Here is a 9528-nt window from a genome sequence, read left to right as displayed (position 1 = left end):
TGGCAGTGCGCAGGCGCGGGCTGCCGGCGCCCTTTCGAACGGGGTGCGCCTGCACCCCCTGAGGGGGGTGTGGCCCCGCCGCCGAAACCGGTGCGAGGGGGGGCACTGAACGGTCAGTGTCGCGCAGCAGCCACAGCTCTGCCCGCTCTGGTCGGGGCGGTCCCCGTACGAACAGCTCAGCGACCTTCGCCGCTGCCCCGTCGCAACTCCCCGCGGCTCTGATGCGGCGCGGAGGAGAAAGGGCCGGTTGGTCAGGGGGGACAGGCCCGGAGGCGATCAGAGGTGCGACAGACAGGTGTGCTGTGCCTCTGAAACCCAGGGAGACAGACCTTACAAGGTAGAGGTACAGGTGGCACTAGGTTCAACCATTAAGCCATCCTGTGAGAGTGGGGAGGTAGGTGAGGCACTTCAGAGCCATTAAGCATCCAAAGGGCAAGAGCGTGTGTAAAGGGAAAGTTTGCCACCCAGATGGAGCAGGGCACAGGCAACAAGTTCCCAAAATACATTGGGGACAGCTCTGTATTTCAAAATGCAATACTAGAAAACATTTTAAATAGGAGAAACAGAAAGAGGGGAAGATAGGACACGTAAAAGTGAACATCAGTGAAGAGATTCCTGAGGAATATAAGGTCCAGAAAAAGAGAAGAATTAACCAAATCCATCTGACTTACCTACTGAATGTGAAAAGATTTTGTGATCTTCGCAGAAGATTGTGACCTTTAACTGTTAACAAGGACTTGCAGAAATTCTTTGTATGTGAGGAAATTCTTCATTTCAGTGTCTGTGCACTGGAAACCTGAACTTAACAGTCTCGAGGTGAAGGAGAATGTTTACCTTTTCTTTCTGGGTTTTGTGGGAGTTTTTTTTCAGTTTCCAGAGCAGGATGTCCATCCCACAACTCACTGCTGCCGTTATGTCTGTAAGAGAACTTTGAAATTTTAAAACTGTGGCTTAATGGTTCAACTTCAGTACTTGGTCTATTTTATTTTTTTTTTACCCAATTTAGGAAATTATTTCTTAATATTGCCTTCCCTTTCTGAAATGCTTATGGTATACTGCAGTCTTCAGGAAAACAAAAACACAAGTTGAAAGAAAAAGCTCTTTGGAAAAATAGAGAATCCTGCTCCTCTACCCTGACCTCCACCTTCTCATTCTGCTGTTTTTTCCTTTGTCAGTTTATCCCATGGAGATTCTACCAACACGTAGATCCCAGTTTTGTTACCTCTCTCACCAGGTTTTATGGGAAAAGCTTCCGAAGGGGAAAATAACTGAATAAAATAAGCATGATTTCTTTCCCTCATCCTCATGGAAGACATCTTGGCAGATCAGTGTAAAATTACAAGATGATGGACCTCCAAACTTCTCCAGACATAGTGTCCCATAAAATTAATTATTGATCCTTCAGGGAGGCTAAAAATTCAGAATGTAAAGAAAATTGACTGATTTTAAACCTCACATGAGTGATTCTTTCAGGTGGTACAGTAATTTTTAAAAATACTCTGGAGATCTAAATTTGCCCAAAGAAATGATAACTCTATCCCTTTGACAGGTGAGATGTCACAGGGACAAGAATTGCATTCTGCAAACAAAAGGTGTTGGTTTGGGTGGCCATCCCTTAATAGCCCTATTATTTCCAGCTTCCCTACGAGGTTGTCAAGAATATATGTCTTTTGTCACTATTTCTGTTGCCTGTGCTACCTCAACAGACAGTGTTAGCGTGCATTGATTTGTACAACCTCCCTGCCTATAGAAGGGATGATCGATCAGCCATGTATTTCAAAAAGTCTGACCTTGTAAACAGCTGTAACAGAAGAAAATCTCTTTGAAAGTAGTAAAGAAGGAATTGTAATTAATTGTAATTCTCTACCTGAGTAGTCGTCACGTGGAACTGTAACTGTTCCACGGAGGTACCTGCAGGTCTTCTATTGAGTATGGATTTAATACAAAGTGATTATGCTTTGCTAACAAGTGGCATCAGCATCTTAACTCTAAAATAATTACTCCATGGCAGTGTCAGATTACCTCTTCCACAGATACTGAACCTGTTAGATTTGTGATAGCCAACAGAATTGATTGGACTTTTGTAATAGCACAGGAGTATGTAATTAGTCTGACTTCACAGAGACTTTTCTGTAGAAGAGCAGAATTTTCAGCATGAGTTCTTCAGCAAGGAAGAAGCGAAGACTGACATGGGAACAGGTGTGCTCACACAGCCTACTTGCAGTCAGAAATATCTAACTCCTCGTGCATGAATTTAGTGCTTCAATGTTTTTGGAAATGGTGATTAAGACTATATGTTAGAATCTGGAACAAGGTGATAAATGGTGCCTCAATAATCCACATAAAGTCTCAGCTGTAACTTTTCTTACCGTTTTCACCACTGTTGGAGACAATAAGGGAAGAAAGGATGTGAAACAAAGTGATAAGGATTTGTGGCTTTGGGGCTGTAAAAGCTTTGGCTTGTAAGCCTAAGTAGCTTAACTGGGTCTACAGACATCTCAATCACACCGAGGGTGGTTGCCACAAAACAGCCTGTCAGATTTGATCTGGAGGGGTTTACAATACATCCTGTAATGAAGTGCGACTCTTGCTGTCACAAACACCAGATGAGACGTCAGAAAATAAACTTAGTTCAGCATCTGATGCAAAGTCTATGGTTTTAATTATCATTGTTTAATTACCTTGGTTAAAGGAATCGAAGTGTTGGTTGCTCCAAAACTTTGGTTTTATTTTAGACATACAGAAATATCCTCACATAAATGTCAGTTTTCTCATGTAATGTTTTCAACATGTTCAGAACAATAAAATTGTATATAATTGTAAACATTAAATGCTTCTTCAGTGTACAAATGTCATTCCAATTTTCCTAGCGTAATTTTGTTCTGAACATCAGGGAAGATTATATATCGTAGTTAGCTTTGTGCTGGCTAGTTAATAAGAAGTTGGAAGTAAAATCCTCATTAAAGAACTTAATTATTAATTTCCAAAAGCTTGTCCTCCTTCAGTTAACCATCAGAGTCCAATCCAAAGGATCGGTGAAGATCACATTTTCCACACCGAGGACTGCAAGATGAACACATAGCCATCAATATCTACCCCATTTTACTAGTTAATCTCATATTTAGAAGTACCTTTTCCTTTTTTTTAAACATAGTCTTCTCCTTAGTGGGAGACATTCTTGAGAGTGGGAAAAGGAAGAAAACATTTTTATATAAATGCATTGTCATTTGGATGATGGTGTTTCCCACCCCAGCATACCAAGAAAAAGATTTTTACAAGGAGCTGTGAAGTAGCGGAACTAAACAGGGATACTGATCTTGTTAAATCTTGACTGTCCAGTAGAGGATGTATTCCCTCAAATCCTATTTAGACATAAAAGCATCGATCTACATAACTTGCACAGCTACTTGGCTCTGTAATTGTGTCCTGACCTACTACGTTATTTAATTAAACATTAAAATATAGTTAAATAGTGTTTGTGTTGAAAGATCCTTGTGTGCACTTAAATATGTGAGTGGTACCATTTGTAAAATTGAAGGTTTACAAGGTAAACAGTCTGGAACATCTTTCTCTGTGTGAAAACAGGCACAACTAGGCCATGTCCTGACTGCTCCTTTGGATAGCACTGCAATATAAGTAAAATTATTGAATATCTTAAGAATATTTATTTCCCTACAATAGAACGCGCTATACTTATTTTCCCAAATTCATGAACATAAATCAAATTAAGCATTTTGTTGTACACAAAATTTGAAAACACAAATTATTGCTTGTTGATCTCCATTTTTCTTCCCCTAGCTATGACTACATGTGGTTAAAGTTGGTGCCACGTTAAACCTCCCATGCTGATGAGCAATGCTAATATCTATAACCAAAACATCTACTTCAAGTACACAAGCATAGCTAATATACTTCTGCCAAGAACTGGAGACCCAGGAATGGGGTTTGGCCTTTACTAGTGTCAGTGGAAACAGAAACCTGCATCCCACCCTTTCTTGTGGGCAAATAGCATATAGCCTAAATTCTTAAGTTCCTGAGGAATATCTTGCTAAGACGGAATGATTTTAAACTTTTAAGTTCATTTTGTGAAATGTACACTTTCTAATATTGTTAAAACATATATAATAAAAAAGAATTTTCTAGTGTGTTTTTTTTTGCCCCTGAAGGGATGGGGGGGGGGGGTCTGTAAGCTTTGGAGCTTTAATCTTATAATTCAAAATTGCCTGACTAATTAGCCTGCTATGACCTTGCTGCTCCATTTAAGCTGTGTCTTCTGTCCCACTGGGCTTAAAAATGTGTATCGTCTAGCAGCCAAATTTAGATGTTCTGAAGAAGCACTGTATATTTTTGGTGTTGTAAGGAAAGGGGATATCTCAGGGAGGTATTCGTTGTGGCTCTAAGTACCATGGCAAAAAAAAAGTCATTATCATCGTATTCAGCAACAGCTTCTCACAGAGTGAGCAAGCTCTATCCTTGCATCTAAACAGCAAGCTGAATCACGGTCACCCATGACATCTCCCAGTGCTATACTCCTGTCTCCCTTTTTTTCCTCTTTGAAGCTATTTTCAGTGTGGCTCTCAGGTTCACACACCACACAAGGGCAACATATCAGGACTCTGCTGGCTAAGTTTATTGCTAAGCACATTTCCTCAGTGAGGAGGCACAAATGTCAGCCTAAAAGTGTCACTCGTATCCCTAAACCTCAGGGAAAACATACTTCTTCAAGTTCACAAGTTCACATCTGATTCCATGAAAAGAAACTGCATGGAAATGAGAGCCTGAGGCACTGAAGGGGTGACATCAGTAATAGACAGAGAATGTGACTTTGCATATTCCCCTTTAACTTAATTCCCCTGATAAAAGACCCTGGCTTCAGGACAAACTATGCAGCACTTAAGTGAGGAGGAGGGATCCTCTAATTCCCATAGTTAACCCTGGAATCAGAGAACACAGTCAAGTCCAAGCATTTTCCCATTTCCTTGTCCCATCTCCAAAGTTTGGAGAAAACAGAAGGTCCTTTTGGATTAAACTCAGCCTGTCTTTAGGATCCCTGCCAGAGGCACTGCTCTGCTTGTGGTGATCTGTCCTGAAGTTCAGCTGAAAAGGCATGACATGACCACACTGAATCTTGGGTCCACCTTGGCAAGAGGTGGTTTTGAGCTAATGGTTTCCATGCCTAATAACACAGAACAGGATTCTGCCCTGGCTCTCAAACCTGACTTAACTCAGGCTGACTTCATCTTCCTCAACCTCACAACTAGATTCTGAATGGCTTTTAAGATCAGAAGATACCTGATCATTCTGGGTAAAAATCATCATGATTATTAGTTTAAAAACTCATTAAGATATACCCACCTGAAGTAGAATAATTTCTTTGTGCTCCACCAAAACTTTGGTTTCATTTAAGGCTAGGAATTCCAAGATGTATAAACGTGCAGACAGAAATTTTCTACATAAATTAAGACATGAAGGGAGCTTCATGTTTTACAGGTATTACTGAGACAAAGAATTACCTGATCTCTAGAACATATATAGCATGACTGTATGTACAGACAGCACATCTTTACAGATTCCAGCAATTTTCCAGCTATATCATTTTAAATGAATGCATCTAAATAAAGGTCATGGTTTATTCACATGACAATGCATAAACCAAATCACAAGAAGTTGCTGCCAGCAAGTAGACATGAAGCAAGTACACAGTTTCTGGTGCAACCTGAATGATGTGATTTCAACTGTGGTGAAATTCATAGCTTTTACTGAATGTTAACCAATGTGAACCAACTCTAAAGAGGCTGAAATCCTTGAATACAGATGAGATGTAGATTTAAACCTTATGTGGACAGGTTTGTTTATGTGAAAGATTTAACACTGGTGTATTTCATCTTCATCTAGTGAAGTTCCAAGTTAAGCTAACTGAAAAAGAAGCGTATAAAATCTATTCATATATATGAATTCTAAATTCATACAAGTTTAAAGAAAGTAAAACATTAAAGTTAACACCACACAAGTTTATGTGGGCAAGATTTTATGCATCCACAAATGAGACTGCATTTGATCTAATTATATTGAATTAAAGATAAATTACAGTTAAACCTGTGGGAGGAAGAATGAGCATCATGGAGAGTTTTAAAGTAGTTTTAATTAATTTTCTAAATGTGTTTACTTTGCAGTTCACAGAAAATTGATATTCCTATAGCTTCCCTCAGTGAAACAAGCCTTCCTCAAGCTGTGATAAGTACTTCTCAACATTTAAGTATGGAGCAAGTTTTATACCTTTAATAGTATGCACCAATTCATTTTTTTTCTTGCAATGCACAGCAACCCAGAACTTACCCCTAAGAGAGCAACATACAGTCAGGAAGTCAGGCTTTCATTGAAAACGTTACAAACACATTTTAAAATTCGAATTCATATATACATATTTTTAACATCTTAACATTTTAAGAATTATTTGCCAAATTCTTGGGACCTGATGGGAGACGCCCCGTTCAAGAAAACAGAATTATAAAAGGATTCATTTTCAGAGGACTGAAGGCAGCTACTTTGAAATATATTTTTATAAGAGCTACTTTCTTTAGAAAAATATTTTAGTACTAAACGAGAGATTTAGAATACAAGCAACACCCTTCACTACACTGCAAATATTTTTACAAAGACATAACTTTCAACTAGGATCAAACTGAGACCTTATCTGTAGTAATTAGTCAGCTCTAGATAACTGGATGTTGCTCACTGCAGATGACTGCTCTGTTTTCCAAAGAACACACCTGAAATTGTTCATCTTTAGTAGAAATGTGTTTCAATAAAACACCTTAAAAATAAGCTGTAGCGGAATGAAAAATTTCCAGCCAGAAAAATTATGCGTAAAGTTTCACCCCAAAAAGGCAAAGTAATTTAAATGTTTCTGCTAAAACACTAAAAAAGATCAATCCAAAAGTTTAATGATGTAGTCTCCAGCTTGCACACATAGGAAGTATGCTACCCATAAAATCAGGGGAAATAGATTAGCAATCTAGAGACCAGATGGTTAGTATTTACTTGCTGACATAACACCACCAAATGTTCCTAAATTTGTTTTTCAAATTTGCTTTTCACATTACATTATCAGCACAGGAACCGATCCTGCAAACATATACATACACAGTTCAATAAATTTACTCATCATTTGAGTAGTCCCACTGACTTTAGTACAAGAGACTATTCACAGAACCAGGCTATCAATTTAGGATAAATCTACAGAGTTGTAAACTCTTTTTGCCTACACTGAATTAGGCAGACTAAGTCTGGAAAAATAATTCTAACATTCTGTATGTGTGTTTTTCTGCTGGTTTTATACTTTGCAGAAGAGATAGCTGTTTACAGAGAAAATTACAAAAGACATTCCATGTCCATAAATATATTGCCGAGTTTTGTGGATAACTGTTAAATTTGGCAAGGCCTGAAATAAACTGAAATCTTAAAATTCTTTTCCAAGTTGAAGTCAAGGAGAAAAAGAAATAATTGCAAACTATTTTAACCAACAAATTGTTACTACCAACATGAAAAAATGTTGTTTAATTATAATGGAATCTTCTTACAAATTACTTAACCTCTGGGGGCTGTGAAAAATATTTTTGCTTACAAGCAAGTATTTGCCCAGAGACTTATTTTTCTGTGGTGGGAAAAAACCTCACTGTACGCTGTACAGTATTTATAACATGTCTGTTATCTGTAGGACCTGTCTACTCAAAATGCACAGAAATACACTAGTGTTAGCTCTTCATACCATAACTTTTCCCTTTAACATTATGTTTTTTCTTCCATTTTCACTTTCTTGTCTTCCAAAATGTTGTGTTCCTTCTCATCCCTGTCATTACTAGCTTTGTTCAGAGGCATTTACTTCGCCCCATTGCCCAATATATTTTTTTCCCATTTTTTTCCTTTCATCACAATCCACTTCTCCTCAATTGCCTGCATGTTTCTCAATGTCTCGTTTTCTCATCTGCCTCCTCAGGTTTCTTTTTCATTCTATTTTTACATCACTTACAAAGTCACCTGCCTCCAGGCAGTGTATTTCCTCCCCTATTTATTTTTTCCATTTGCACCATCTGTGTGTGTATATGTAATACAGGCACTTCATTTAGTGAAAGTGATAATCATACTGTGTTGACCCCGTTACTGCCCTGAAAATAAGAAATTTGTTTTCCTGTGCTACAGTTTATTTGTTGATCACACTTCCAGAAGCCATGAGGGAGTTCCTTTAATGTCATAGTTTCAATGATAAACTTGAGTAACCCCTCAAAGTAAATGTTCAGTCTTTACTAAAACAAACAAAACAGGAAAAAAAAAAAAAAAAGGTGGGTAAGGAATTTTCAACCTTTTGTCAAAAGGAGCATTAGAAAAATTCTGTCATACATGAAACTACTTACATTTGTCTACAGCAGTGCTGTGTTCTCTTTGAACAAAACCAGGGCTAGAACACAAATAATCTGGAAGAATAGGAATAAAGCCTTTTGTTATAGAAATGGGGTTTAAAAATTGAACTTTAAATTTAACTACTAAACAAATGATGGTTTATATAGAAATAAAATCTCACAACCTCCAGAAAACACCACTTCTTTTAATGCAGCTATGTAAGACAACGTTCAGAGTTTCATCTAGAATGCTGTATATCATTCTGGTCATTCAACTTTAAAAAGGATGAACTCAAAGAGCAAAATTAGCAAAACGGTCATCAGAATAATCCCTACCTTATAAAAGAGTGTTATTCTTCTGAAGAAGGGCTGCATGGGACACGACCTCTGGCTCTCAAGAGTAAACACTACAGAAAGCAGCAAAATCACAGTGTTGATACAAGAAGAAATTGGTATAAATTGACCAGGAAAAATCCTAGAAGCAATCTTCTAAATTGCAGCTGACCCATCTGTACCCAATTGCAGCTCTTCATATAATTCTGGTGACAAAACACCTCGTTCATTTTAAGATACAGGTCCAAACATTTACAAAAGGGATTATGTGACATAGTTGCCTGTGGCAGCAGGCAAGGAATCAGTGGATTTCTTTCATTCCTGTGTTCCTACAGCTCTGGAGTTATAATTCACAGAGCATGCAAGGAGAGGGGCTATCTACTGTATGGTACAAGGTTCAAATATGCTGCCACTGTTATTGCTCATTAACTGGATTTAATTGCTATAAGGTTCAAGTAGATAAATCAGTAAATATTATTAATACCCATGGAGTCAGGGGACAGTTTCTTTATATCGTAAACAAGTTAAAGAGCCAGGAAGCACTACAACATGGATACATCAGCCTACCTGAATCTGTGACAGAGCTACATGTGGAATGTGCAAAACCATGACAAAGCACACAACATACATTCCGTCTCTCTTGCATGCCTGTAGGACAGTGCTATTGCAAGCATTCTGATCACCTGTATGACATTAGGAACGGTCCTGCTTTTAAAGGTAGTTCTGCAAGCAGACATACAATAATAATGTTTCACGATTCTCTTTCAGATATGACTAAATCAATTTATGTACACAAAAG

The sequence above is a fragment of the Athene cunicularia genome (assembly GCF_003259725.1).
Source record: "Athene cunicularia isolate RWA chromosome 4 unlocalized genomic scaffold, athCun1 chr4_part1, whole genome shotgun sequence".
Classification (NCBI taxonomy): Eukaryota; Metazoa; Chordata; class Aves; order Strigiformes; family Strigidae; genus Athene; species Athene cunicularia.
This window is presented reverse-complemented; position numbering follows the sequence as displayed.